At 44.1% G+C, this 14,600-nt stretch overlaps 1 protein-coding gene across 1 annotated transcript in view; it reads right to left on the bottom strand.

The window, feature by feature from the left end:
* Positions 1 to 14,600, bottom strand: part of LOC147058189 (zinc finger SWIM domain-containing protein 6-like) — a 49,495-nt gene that overhangs the window by 30,684 nt on the left and 4,211 nt on the right. The gene's annotated exons all lie outside the window — the stretch shown is intronic.

Raw genomic sequence — 14,600 nt, 5'->3', positions numbered from 1 at the left:
GGGGCCCCCAGCTTTAGATTTAGTCAGCTGTTCCCCTGGCCAGCAGCTGGAAGGACATACAGAAAGACGGGTGAGGCAAAGGGGGGGGAGGGGTTAACAGGAAAGCAGAGAGGGAGAGATGGATGCAGGGGTGGGGATGGAGGTTAAGGAGGTGGACGAAGGAAAATGCATTAGATTCCAACGAATAGCAGAGGTGGCAGAAGCATTCACACACTGTAGAAGTGAATTGCCTGATCATAAAAACGGAAGAAATACAGCCTAATTGCGTGGGTATTTATTTATTTATTTATTCATTTTGAAGATTTTAGCAGACAGAGACTTTTTGAATGCCAAAACCATCATTGGAGTTGACAACAATAAATTCTCTTCAATTTGGCCATGGTTGGAGATGATCTTGCTTATCCAAATCTGTTGCCATTATTACATGGCAGGAGGTTCACATTCCTTTTTGTCACCGCTGTCCTTGTTATGTTTTCTTTTTCCCACTTTTTCAACACTTCAACATCTCAACTGTGGTTGACTTACTTTCTGCACTTATGTCCAAAATGAGTAACAAGTCTATTTTGACAAAAAGGTGCACTAAATAGCCAAAAATACCACTCGAGTACAAGAAACCTGGAAAATCGACTTAACTACAGTAAAGTATTTGTACTTGGTTACTTCCAGCCGCTGTGGACTTTAGCATAGACCGGAGAAAGCGCAGACAGGAGGTGGTTAAGGCTCACTGGCTCCCCACCCTCACAGGGCTGGCCAGCCGCTCGGGCAACAGTCCTGCTATTCATCGCGGACCGCCCGCCGCCGTGATCCGAAACACGCTCCGAGAGCTCTCCGCTAACAGGTGCCATATACGCACAGTGCGCACTCACTTGAGAGCTAAGACTATGAATCGGGGGAAATGAGGATTAGCAAATACTGCAGAAGAGAAGACAGGGGGATGAGAGACATTCAATTGCACATATTTGGTTTCTAGGAAAAGCGAGTCACCGGTGGTGTACTAACAAAGCACGATCATATTCCACGGGACACGGGCGTTGCGGCTAAAAAGCATTTCGTCCGCCAGTGACTCAGCAGTGAGATTTTGCAGGTGTTGCGTACCTGGGCTGTGCAATGCATAACAATGAGCTGCATGTGGCCTGCTGCTTCCTTCATTTGCTTTCACAAATGCCACAATTTTACATACCCCCCCAAAAAAAGAGGGCTTTCCTTAAAAAGGAGCCATAAAAATAATGATGCAGCAGGAAAGATGAAACAACTCCAGCTCAACTACAAAGGTTATTGTTTACGACGGAGTGATATCACCCAAATATGTTCGGAACTCCGGCACTAAACGCGGTAACTAAGTGTGTCTTCTTGAACCATCTGATCTGACCAAACAAAAACACTTGTTTCCTTAGCAACAAGGGCTGAATGTATTTTCATCTATTTATCCTTAAATTATTACTTTTGTATCCAGCTATTAAAATCAAAATTATACTTGTCAGATTGTATCGGATTTGAGGAAAAAAAAAGATGGACGTTCAAACAAACCCGTTGTAATCCGGATTTGATCCACGTTGTGCAGCCATTTAATAGCAACATGGAAAATCCAATTTAATTTAGATGAACTAAATATTAGCAGTTAAAAATTCACGCTAGCCCCATTTTTGTCTCGTTTTGTTAAACAGTTAAATGTTCAGCCTGTATTGGAAACAAAAAACTGTTCTGAACTGGTTTGTCGACAATGTTTTTTTTCAAGCAGTCGAGATCTAACAGTTCCATTGCGGGTTGGGTCACGTAAACCTTAAACAGCCCTTTGGTTTTTCTCGTCGGGACGCGTAGGCGGTATGACGAAAGCCGCGTCAGATTTTGTAATAGTTGGACATCATCCGCCGCCACACACCATCGTAGTAAGAATGTAGTTTGGCAATTTGGTGCAGAAAGAAAAGGAATGTTTCACAGTACAGGAAAGTTCAAAGTCATTCACTTGCTCAACACGCATCTTGTGAAATATCTGCATTGGGGCCATTACGGAAGATTTTTACACACTTCCCACACAGACACGTTACAGGGAGTCCTCACTTAACTGTGCTGCCAAAATATGATAACTCAAAGTGAAGTCCTTTTTCAGATCAGTGACTGTGTTTCATTCCATTGTTTTGCATTTCCAACCTAAGGATAACTTTGATTCAACATACATATTTTTGGGGGATGCGAGAGAAGCCGGACCACTGGAGGGGCAAAAATGCAAATGCCACACAGGAAGGCCAGAAAGATCAGAATCTCCGAAATGATCGCTCCACCGCAAACCGTGGATCCAAAGCTTCATACTTGAAAAGGTATTGGACCCCTCCTCCTCCTCCGTCCCGCCTCCATCACTCTCCTGACTCCCCCTGCACCCATCTGCCGTCGTCGTTCCTCAGCTTCCCTGCCATCTCATCCCCCCCGTTTGCTCCCCACTCCCCTCCGCCCCGCTTAATGGCGCAGGCATCCAGTGTGGAATATAGATCAGTGCGAGATGGATGGGACACCGGGAGCTCCGGCCAATCACGTAGGTCCCAGACCAAAGATTAACTAAATATTAGCTGACAGCGAGAGAGCGAGGCCGGGACACAGCTGCAGCTGCCCGTGCCACGGCTCATGGAACAAACGACACAGAGTGGGTCGGCCTCAGCCGGGGAGGGGTGCGGATTCGGGTGTGCGCATGCAATCAGAGGCGCCTTGGGAGAAGAAGTGCACTAATCAAATTCTCTCCTGCCAAGGCGGGCTGCGAGGAGGTAAAAAACAAAAAGGGAATAAATCTTTATTAGGCGATGTGTCCCCTTGCTTTATCGATCGCTTCGCCCCCTTCCCTCGCTCGTCCCCCTCCTCCTTTTGTTATTTTAGGAGCGCGTCTGCCATCCGCTCCAATCCACTCGGGCTGTACATCAGAAACGACCATTACCAACGTCTCCCCGGGCCCGGGGTGGCCTGTCAGCGGCTGTGAAAGGGTTAGGAGGTTAGATGACGTAGCCGCCCAGGAGGGACGGCTAGCGAGCGTATAGCTCGCCAGACAGACAGACAGGCAGCCAGATATGAGGTTCTGGGCAAGAATGCAGACGGACAGGGTGGAAATGCCACTGCGGCGGCCAACTGTCAACAACACCACGACGGCTTTTGTTGAGTCGTGCACGGTTGTGAAGCAAAAAGTATGGCCGGGACCCAATAGAACAAGGCGCGGTAAAACCGGTGCAGGTTTTTAGGAGCAAAAAAAAGGCAATAAATCTGAGAATCTATTAAATATGTCCACAGGAGTAACGATAGCCCAGTTTTAGCACGCGAGCGTACTAGGTAGGAATGTTTTTCTCCCCAACAAAGGGAAGCCGTCGTACACATGCTGAATATTGCATAAAGACAAGCGGTCGACAAGCACTTTACCTGTACAAAACAAGGTCTATGTTTTATTGATGCTAGCAACTCAAGTAAACAAGGTTACAAATCGAAGCAGACGTGAAAGCTTTTGCTTCTCATGAGAATTTTGTCAGATTTTGTGCAAAAAAAGCCTCCAGGTTACTTACGCTGGATTTACACCACACAGCTAAATAAATACCCAATTGCAATTTCATGTTAAATTTTATTTGTTTGATGCGAGTTGGCTCCCACTGAAAACATGAAATATGCGATTTCAAAATATACATATACTCAAACACCAAACATGAAGCGTCACAAATGGTTTAGTTAACCCGACTTGACTCTTCTTCCATTGATGAGAGTAACCTCCACATGTGCCATGATTTTGCTACATTTTAGATTTCTTTTTGTTTTTATTTTCAATGTGTCGATTTGCGGTGATTTAGCATCAAACTGGCATCACTGGTGTCAATCCAACCGGCACACTCTGCTGTCTGCACTCACGTCGGCGGATTCACAAATAAAACGTTGAGCTGCATTTTCAAGAGACTTGATTTTCATCTGAACATATTTGATTCCATTCCATTTTCTTTTTATGCTGCCAAGATGCATATCCCAATCGTGCCACTTGAGAGCAAACAATTGGAATTGTGTGGCTTTCGCTTCGCAATGTCAATCCAGCCTTAGTGATTTGGCCTCAATTTGCCACAAAGCAATAATCACCCCAACACAATCAATGGAACTCGAAATGATCCATTAATCGACCTAATATTACACCCAACCCGGTTTTCATGTCTGCAGCTCAAAACTCAAGACGGGCTACAAACAGAACAATTTGTACCATTTGCTGCAAAAACAGCCCAAGAACTCGAGGCCTAAACATGAAAGAAGTTGTTTGCCCGAGCGAAGCGTGTATAACATAAAGGGGAGGAATTGCCGGGAAAACTCCAGAGAGCTAAAATCACAGCAAATAGGCCGAGTGTTGTTCCTCCTAATTTGAGACATTGGTAAACACAGCTTCTAAATGTAGCAGCAGATAGCCCCGAGGTCACGATGCGTACTCATTTTGACTGGGAACGAGGCGCCGACAGGGAAGAACGCTAGCCGCGTAGGCAAGCCATCCTCGGGGAGATTGGACACAGGAAGCATTATGGAAACATGGCGTATCTAGATAGGGTCAGTGTAAATAAGATATGAGTTTCTATTGCCCGGCTTGGGAAATGAAATGGGGGGAAAATTGAGAAGCGTAGAAATGGAGAGTCTAAGAGCATATCAAAAGGAGAGGGAGGAAAAGAGACACGCGGAATGATTAGAAGGAGCTCGAGAAGAGGAAGGAAAACTGTGGGTGAGTACAAAGAGCAATAATTAAGGGTACGTTTACACAAAATGACCCAGTAAAAACGGGGTCCTCAGCGGAAAGAGGATAATGATGTCATGTGCATGTGTATGCCCGGCCACTAGTTGGCAGTGTCAAAAAGGCATGCAGCATCTCTTTTGTCTGTCCCCAGTTTGGCGTATGAAAGTAATGAAACTCTGCTGGACACAGTTGAGGTGTGCTTGTTGTTTATGTTCCATGCTAGAAGCACAAATGATACTACAGGGACTCGTCTGTGTTTTCAGAATTTAACTCTCGCGTTATGATAAAGATTAAATCGACCTGTTAAAAGATTTGTTTAAAAAAAAAATCTATAAACCAAAAATTTGAATTTTTTTTTTTAAATCTTGTACTATTATAACTATTATTAGCAACAACAACAACAAAAAATGATATTTTTTTGTTATTGTTGTTGCAAATAATAGTTATAATAGTACAATTATTTTATTTTTTTTTGGATTATAAATGCACAGCAAGTGGATAGGCCCATTAATATTTCTGGTATACCAAACAAACAATATATACACAGGAGGGTTAAACAGAAATACTAATGATGTTGTATTTCGGTACAAAAGATGTCCGTTTATTCCCATATGGTCTCATTTGGATACGAGTCGGATCCGCACAGAATCGGATATAGTTGGATCAGAATCAGATGATGCCATCAGATGTATCACTTGAAATGTACACATTCAAATCTTGGCATGTTCAGGCTCCCCCAAAAAAAACAGCGTGGGTGCAAATGTCTCTTTGAAGTGAAACAAAAGTGAACCAAGCCACGTGGCTGCCTGTCATACCAGGACGGCCTCTCCCTCTCGCGTTTTCAGCCGAGCTCATGTCTGGCATGCCACAGCGGCCTGACATCGCTGCACCAGGCGCAGCCAGAGGCTGCTTGTGTGCTCTCTGTCTCCCGACACCGCCGCCATCACCGCCACCCTTTCCCCGCATAGCTCACATTGTTCCAGAAGACTGCTGAGCAGTCTGAAGCCGTTAAAAAAAAAAAAAAAAGCCACCTCTTTCTAGGCCCTGTCACACGATACAAAGGGGGAAAGGTGAATCATTTTGCTTTTTTGTTTACACTGTAAACCTTTTTAAAAAGTCTCCATGAGCAATTTAATTATCATTTATTATACCTCGGATTGAATTTTTAGAGGTGTGGGTAACCTTTTAATCATCTACTAGAAACACACCTTCATTTGTGTTTCATATTTATTTTCAGAAATAAAAACAGTTTTTAGACGTTCATGATCAATTAGGGGAGACACTGTTTTTATTCCCGACGTGCATTTTATTTTTAATACCAAGCAGTATTAGGGTTGAGATGGAGCGCATCCTTACTGAAAATGTTTAGCCTTAAATGAGCCTAACATGAATTAATGGACTTGCATTCCCTGCAATAAATGGGCGTTCACTGTGTGCTGATTTCAGTCGCTAGCCTAAATCTGGCTCTGATTCCTCATTGCATTCATATTCCAGTAAAAAAAAGAAAAAGACTTTAAAAGCCAAGAACTGCTTCTCTTTGCATTCACAAGGCCAGCTTGGTTGTTTATTGGAAAACAATAATGACAGCTCGCTGGTCTAAGTAGAGCAATTGGCCACTGGGGGGGCGGTCTGACCATGATGCTCTTTGGCTTTAGTAATCCCTCAGGGAGTGTAGAGGAGGGGGGGGGGATGTAGGGAGTAAAGTGATGAGGTCAACGCTGGGACAGCTTGATGAGAAAACACCCCTAACTCGTTGTGCGCTTGCGTGGCAGGGGTCAGCGACAGGTAAAGGCCTCATTGCTGCCGGTTGTTTATTCTTAGGCGCCGAGGTGGTGGCGCCCCGGCATTGCCGAGCCAAGGAGCGCCATTAAAAAAAAAAAAAAAAAGAATCGTGTGTGTGTGTGCGTGCAGGAGTGGAAGAGAGATAGCGTGGGAATGAAGACAGACGGGAATGTCATCCACCCGCTTATCATTTACATGCCTCACCTTTTAGTATTGGCCTCACCGTAAACACTCTTGGTGAGCTCTTTTGTGCTCAGATAAACATCTCAAGTGGGTAACTATTAACGCATCGTGTCACTTTAGCTTTGGGAACATTTTTTTGTGAGACAACAGCGGGTAGCTTTCCGCCAAAATATACACCGATTACGTACGCCCGCACGCCCGCAAGAGAAACAGGATTGGCAAAGTAGTTTGGCTTCTGGCGTGGAAACAGATGTTGATCAACATGCACTGAGAGCCTTTCTTCTGTCTTAAAGGACAAATATTTTTGCTCTTTCCTCAATTTAAAACAGTTCCTCAGCTGTTTCAATAATATTTTGAACAAACCAGATGACTTCAAGAAGTTTCACTGTCCACAAAATGGCCACTTACACAAAGACTAGCTAGCATACGGCATCCATACATTTAAACATTCCACCGCAGTAAGCAAGCATGCCACTTTGTGCTTATTTCAGCAGGCCATTGGTGCAACGAGGAATTCATTAAAAACAGAGAAGGGAAAAAAAAAAAAAAAAACACGTAAGCATCTGATAGGAGAATGCTGAGTGCTGCATTCCCTTGTTATTATTGCCCAATCGAAGGGCAGCGTGGCAATAAAAGTCATTAAATGAAATAGGGAAAAAAAATGGCTTTTAATAGGCCGCTGTCATTGTGGATTTTAGTAGGGCCTTTCTGCCGTCGCCCCGCCTGCCTGCTCGCCTTGCTTGCGCCTTCCTCGTGGGGAGGAAGAGGAGCACCGGTGGATTCCTAGACAGAGTCTCGCAGCTGACGCAAGGCGAGCAGAGCAGCCACAGTCTGGGAGCGGAGACAAGTGGAGTTGGAAAAGGGGCGGGTGAAGGGGGACAGGGATAGGAACTCACGCAGGAGCTTTATTACTTTAGCCGGTTTATTTTAACAGGGGACACACAAACGCACGTAGTGATAGGGTGAATTGAAAATGCGTTAGTGTGAGGGGTGATTTTGAAAAGCTACATCTGGACTGTGGTCGTGAGGAAAAAGCTGGAAGCGACCATGTCTGAGGCCGGCCAGGAATGGGAATCAGAGGGAGAGACGAGAGGGGGGGGCTGGCACCAGTGGGCTGGAAAGACTGGAAATAGGGCAGAGACATTTGGACTCAGTTGATGGTAGGACAGTCTTGGTGAAAAGAGAAGTTAAAGGCTGGGTGTGGAAAAGAGAACTTGGAGGGGATGTGTGGGGTTTTTTTGAGGTAGGGGTGATTCACTCGGAGTGGGGGGGGCATGACACACACACACACGGTCTGGGACCGTCTGGTGTGCAGGGGACTTAACAGGCTGTCGTAAAGGGACACGTTTGATCACCCACTTCCTCGTTTCTGATGCCTTTCCAGACAAAAAAAAAAATGACAAATGTTTTTTTTTTTTTTTATCTCATCGCATATGGCAGCGATTCTGTTTTGATTGCTTGTCGGCCGCACGCACACACACACATCACAAAATAAATTGGGTAAATTAGCATTTTAATGCCTGTCGCCAAAATAATCAGGCGATTGGAAGACGTTAATGGGAATAATTGCCACACTTGAGACGGCAAACACAAAAAAACTGAATGTGTTTTTCCTCCAGACAACATATACTGTAAAGACTTTACAAGAGTTTTATTTTTACAATGCCATAATGACTACAACCATACGTAATTAGCGTCACTAAGTACAGCACAGACATCAGCAAAGCCTGACAAACAAGTGAAAAAAAATGATAGCTTAATAATGGCCAGCCATAATTGTATTTGTTTGTCCATCTGCAGGGTACTTCGTGGTTCATGAAGGAATGACCAACTTGGCGGCCATTATCATGGTGCTCGGTTCCATTTGCCATTTTAAGTATGGCAGGAAACTGCAACAACCAGGCTTCATTGAATGCACCAGTGGGAATGAAGTACAATGACCATCAGCAATAACGGAGAATGACATTCTCCTGTATTTAATTCTCAGCATGTGGTTGTTCTATCCAAACAGACACAAAAGGAAACAAGGAAAAAAAAGAGATGAAAAAATGGGAGAAGACTATGGATCGTTGCAGCTAAGTGGAGACTGTGGAGTACAATACAGCAGTGTCCAGAGTCGAGTTAGAACAACGGTGTGAGTTACCAGGTTACCACAAATTTCAGCTCTAAATTCGACAAATCTTAACCCAGGAGACAAAGAGGAACTAAGAGACTAAGGGCCACTGCAATAAAGTGGAGACTATGGAGTGCAATACAGCACCTAAGTGAATAGCAGTGTCCACCTTTGCGCTACCATGCTAAGATCCGAAAGCCTCTTTGGGTCTTGGAATGGAAATGTCAGACAAACAGCAAGCAAGAAAATGGGAGCAAGAGTTGTATCCCCAAAGACAGTCTTTCACATGAACGCAGCCGCTGCCCCCTCGCCGTCCCTCACGGACAGCCAGATGTTTACACTCGCTCCAGGCTCGGCCATGTTTCCATGACGATACAAGGCCAGGGTTAATCACATGGTCCAAGATTTTGGCTCACCTTTGAGGCTGCGAGAGGGTTATCGTGCAAATGCTGACGAGCGTTCATTGTTATTATTCTGCCAATTTCCGCCGTCCTACTCCTTCCACATTACTCAGCCCATTCAAAGCATTTCATTTGAACTTCAAAAGAATCCCAAAATAAAGGACACATGGTGAATTACTTTCCACATACCCCAAAAATTCCACACCCCTTAAGCCAATTTCCCATCTTTCCATATTCAAATTGTTCATCAAGAGTTACCACAAAATTCCAATCACAAAAATCCAAAATTCCACACTTGACGGTAAAATTCACAATGAAAATCCTAAATTTAAAATATATTTTTTATAGAATTTGTCCCACCTTCAGTACACATTCAACTGATTCAAACAATTTCAACTCATTCACGACATTTTAGGAAACAATCCCAAAATTCAAATTATTCTAACTCGAGAGTAAGGGGGGGATTTCCCAAAAGTTCAGAATCATATTGTGTCAGCAACTTGTTAAGTTGTCACTTGGGCGCTGCGCATGTGGGCTCAATTTTGACTGGCATTGAAGGAAGAGGAGAAGGAAAGAAGAAGAAGGCAAAGAAGAAAAAGAAGGAAGAGAAGAAGCAAGAGGAGAAGGAGAAGCTCTGAGATCCAGATCCAGCCACCCACACTTGAAAACAGCCCACACACAAAGACGAAGACACCCTCAGCCACCTCAGCCTGACGGTGTCTGGCGTGCGACATGCTCATGCAAGATTTATGCATCATGCGCCTCATAAATTCTGCACCTTTCTGGACAAAATGTCGAGCTCTCGCCATAATAAACAGAGTTCAATTAAACCCTCTGACAGTGTCAATCAAAAGTCAGACTTCTTATCTGTAATGGCAGAATGCATTTTTGAACTGGATCTCAATTATCGTGACAAGCGGTTATAGCGAGTCAAAATCTGTGCGAGACAAAAAAAATGCGCAAACTCGGAATTCTGTGTTTAGCAATGTGTTTAGAATTATATATATTTTTTTTTAAATCCCTATTTTCATTGTTTTCGGACAATTTATAGCAGCTGAAATTTGAGATCGACAAAAACAGAAATGCAAAAAAATCCAGAAAATAAATAAATAAATAAATAAATAAACAAACAGTAGCAGTGTAACAAAAAAAAAAAGGAAAGGAGGGGGGGGGGCAGGAAACCACCTGCCTGCCTGTGACTTGACTGCCATGATACAATATCAAACAAAAGGAAAAAGGGAGAGAGAGCGAGAGTAGATGACGCAGAACCCCAATTAAGAATCTCCCGAGCGTGAACAAATTAACCCGAGTTACGAGCGGAGACGTGCATGCATGTGCGCACACACACACACACACACACACCCTGGCAGAAAGGAGGTGAACCGGAGCAGGATGACATTCACACTCAAACAGGCGCCACTGCCGCCCGAGTGATATTTGTAAGGCGACATGGATCAGTCGCACCACTGCAGGCACTCTTTTTTTTTTTTATTTTAATCTAATTTTAACCAACTAAAAAAGTCTCGTCCCGTGCGCCTCGTCATTGAGATTTGGGGCAGCTGCTTGATAAAACTGACATCTTTTTCCATGTGAGAATTCCCTCTAACAAGGGGGGGAAGGAGGCGTGCGGCCTAATGACATTGCGGAGAGCGACATATGCCAGGCATCACTATGTCTGTCGCTCCTCGGGGACATTACGGTAACAGGATAGTAAGGAGGAGGCGGTGCAGTGTGTGTGTGTGTGTGTTTTACCTCCAGGCAGAAAGCCCTGGAGACAGACAGAAGGAGAGGGGGGCGGGGTGCAAAGAAGAAATACTGGTGCGAGGGGTCAGCAAGAGGAGGAGGAGGAGGACAGTAGATGAATGGGAGAAGAGGGGATGAACTTGACCCAGTCTGGAGGACTAAAAACAGGAAGGAGGGTAATGAAGTGGAAACATGCTTTGTCATGCCTCGCCAAAGCCATAGGATTAGACTTCTATAATTAGAGGACGGGGGGCATCATAATGCTAGCCTTCCTTTTGGGCCACCGTGAGCAGCTACGGTTAAATTACACAAGGTTCGCCCTTGGCTTGTCGGGGGGAGGGCGGCAAAGAAGCTACCAAGAGGTGGAAGGTTTCGGAACATCTGAATGGATATGAGCGCGGCGACTTGAAGGGCGATGCTCATTCAGGGTACATTAAGATAATGACAACTTTGCAAAAAGACAAAATGTAATGAGCACTCCAGACCGTTAGATGGCGATATATGTACCAACTGCATGTCCTGCCACCTTTTGAGAGCTGATTACATTGCTAGCTAGCTATATAACCATAAAATGTATACGAAATAGTATATTTAAATGTTTTTATGTTAGACCTGTGCCTTTAAGAGGCAGGAATTGGTGGGCCAGTTACTGTAGTTGTCCTTTTTTTTCTACATGTAACTACAGTAAATCATTTTATCGTTAAAACATACAACATAAATATGGTTTCTTGCAACAGACAGATATGATCATCAAAATAAAATAAAAATGTATATATACACAATAACAGGGTAAAACAGTGTACAATAAAAGAACTTCAAAAAGCACACTTGGTTGTTTAATCATTTAAGTCTTGTGGATTTCTGTCGCTTCCTTCCTGGAATTTCCGAGCTGTTACCCAGTAAAGCGTACATGAAGAAGCTCTTAAGAGCACAGGTAGCCCACCTGACATATTCATCATTGCCTGCACGGAGCCCCGGACCGTCGGCTAACGCTTCCGTATGAATATTTATCTGAAGAGTGTTGCCGTCGGAACAGATGAGCTCGCGAGGATGGGGGAGCGAGCGAACCATCCATCTCACTCGCTCGCTTTTGCCGCTCCTCATCCGTTACTTTTCTCCTGCAATCACCATTTCAATACCCGCCTTCCCCCTCCTCCGGGTTTCCCTGATATCACCCAGTCTTTTGCTCTTCCCCTTAAACGCGGCCCACCGCCACCAGCCTCTATCCAATCCCTCGACCGGGCTGATATATGTATGCTAAAGGATGGATGGCGAGAGGAAGGGGGGGGGGGGGGGGGGAAGTGTGTGATTAATGTCTTAGAGAAAAAGATAAATAATCACAGGAGACTGGGGGCTGGTAGTTGGCCTTAGGGGAGCAAATATGGAGAGTTTTACGGCTGGGGGAGGAGGAAGAGGAGGAGGAGGAGAGGAGGAGTACGGCGACGGCAGATCCATTCAAGTATATTAGCCTCCCCCTCCCACACGCACACAATAACCTCAGCATCTATTCTATTGCGCTACTGTCTTTCATCATCAACAATGAATCCCATCCCTGTGACAGCACACACACACGCTGATTTTTTTTCCAGGCCAGTGTGTGTGTGTGTGTGATGGGCCAATACATGTGCCGTGTGATGTGGCTGACAGCCCCCGTCCACCACTCCCCCCTCTCTCTTTCTCTACCCTGTGCTGCCCTGCTTTTAAGCCCCTCATCCTCCAGTGGCTGCCTGTCCCCTGGAGTAGATTGCATCTTTTATTTATCATTTTTTTTCCCCTCCTCCTTGGCTTTATTTCTTCTCTACAGCCAACCACGCTACATAACCCCCCCCCCCATGCACAAAGAAAAAAAAAAAGTGGAGCAAAAATTGCAATCAGCATAACACGTCGTCGTCCTCCTGCTGTGTGCTCGCCTGTCATCCTCGCCTGTGTTGTGAGCGGATGAGACTGACAGCCCGTGCAGACGAGGACACAAACACATGCACAGACCGCCACCCCCCGCGTCCGCCGCTCTTCATCTCTTACACACATGCGCACACTCGCAGACAAAGGACAGGCAGAGGAACCAATTAGACGATTAATTGATTGTTGAGAATGATTGCGATTGTGCGGGATTGATTGCCGATTAATGGCGTTTTGAAGCAACGGAGACAAAACGGAGGGCTCCGTTTAGCGGATGACGACAGCCACGGGCAGAGGAGGTATATTGACACGGAAGCAAGAGTTTAGAATATTCAGAGAGTGCTCCCATCTAAGGTTGGGCAGGATGGACTGCTGTGACAATGAGCAACTGTTTCCATGCCAGTGTTGCACGGAGAAGAATTGTGCAAAGTTGTGGGATGTGTTGATCGCTGAGGTCATAGTCATCTTCGATTTGCTACAGGCAGTGGAGGGACATCCATGCAGACTGACATGGAAAAGGGAGTTTAGAACATTCAGACAGATGTTCCATCTCAGGATAGGCATTGGAATAAAAACATTGTGATCCATTGCTGGAAATATTATTTTTAAAATCACACATCTGCTTTTTGAGATATTTAGAATTTTTGTTATTATGTTTGGCCTATGAAAGCTTGCACAATACTGATTTAACCACGCATTGTAATTTATAGCTTTTCTGGGGAAAAAAAATACACCTGTTGCTGAATCTAACCTTTAATTCATGATTATTATTATTAATATTAAAACCTGATGCAAGAGAAAAAAACAATCTATTAAATTTTTTAAATAATTTTGTTGAGCTGTGTTATTGATTACTTGTTGTTCAAATACAATATTAGAATTAATTACATCTCTGAATGTTCTTAACTTTTATTCCCCTACCATTATCGGATTACAGTGCCGTGAAAAAAATGTACAGGTCGTTGTTGAAGTAACTTCCAATAGATGATATTACATCCTCTGTGTTCTTTTCAAAAAGCGCTCGACTGAATCAACAGCGCCTCTGCTGGTTGCAGCCGAGAAGCGCATGCCATCAAAACAATTGACGATCATTTGCTTATTCATCAATAACACGACACACTGACATAAAAAGTCTTTCGTCATGGCTTGTGGAATTAGCACACATTAGTTTGCAACATTATTATTAGTATTATTATTATAACAATTAAAATAACAAATTATTATTATTATATTTGTTGTGTTTGTTGTGCTCTTTATTGTTAAGTTTAATGTTAATTTAGGGTAATACATTGACTATTTTATTAAGTTTAAGTGAGCGATGCCGTGCACCTAACCATCAATCCATTTTCTAATGCGCTTGTCATATTTATTGTTGCACATGAGCTGGAGCTTCTCTGTAATACAAAGATTCAAAGCCAGACCTACTGACTGTAAGGCAGATGTGCTATCCACTACATAGCCATTCTTTCAATGGTGACATCTATCCATATGTTTTCAAACGCGCTTCTCCATATTAGGGTGGCAGAGCTGAACTGACTGTGAAGTGAGAAGTAGGGTTCAGCAAGGACCACAGTGGCTAGTCACACTCCAATTATGCAAAATGTGAATAACATGCAGGATTTTGCAATGGGAGATCAAATGAAAGAAACCCGATGCAAACTCCAAGTGCAGATTCAAAACCAGGACCTTTCACTGTGATGCAGACATGCTAAGTGCTGGTTCAGCATGGCGCCAATGAACTAATAACAGTTCATTT

Source organism: Syngnathus leptorhynchus, chromosome 4 (assembly GCF_054491065.1).
Source record: "Syngnathus leptorhynchus isolate UIUO chromosome 4, UIUO_Slep, whole genome shotgun sequence".
NCBI classification, from domain to species: Eukaryota; Metazoa; Chordata; class Actinopteri; order Syngnathiformes; family Syngnathidae; genus Syngnathus; species Syngnathus leptorhynchus.
This window is presented reverse-complemented; position numbering and strand designations above follow the sequence as displayed.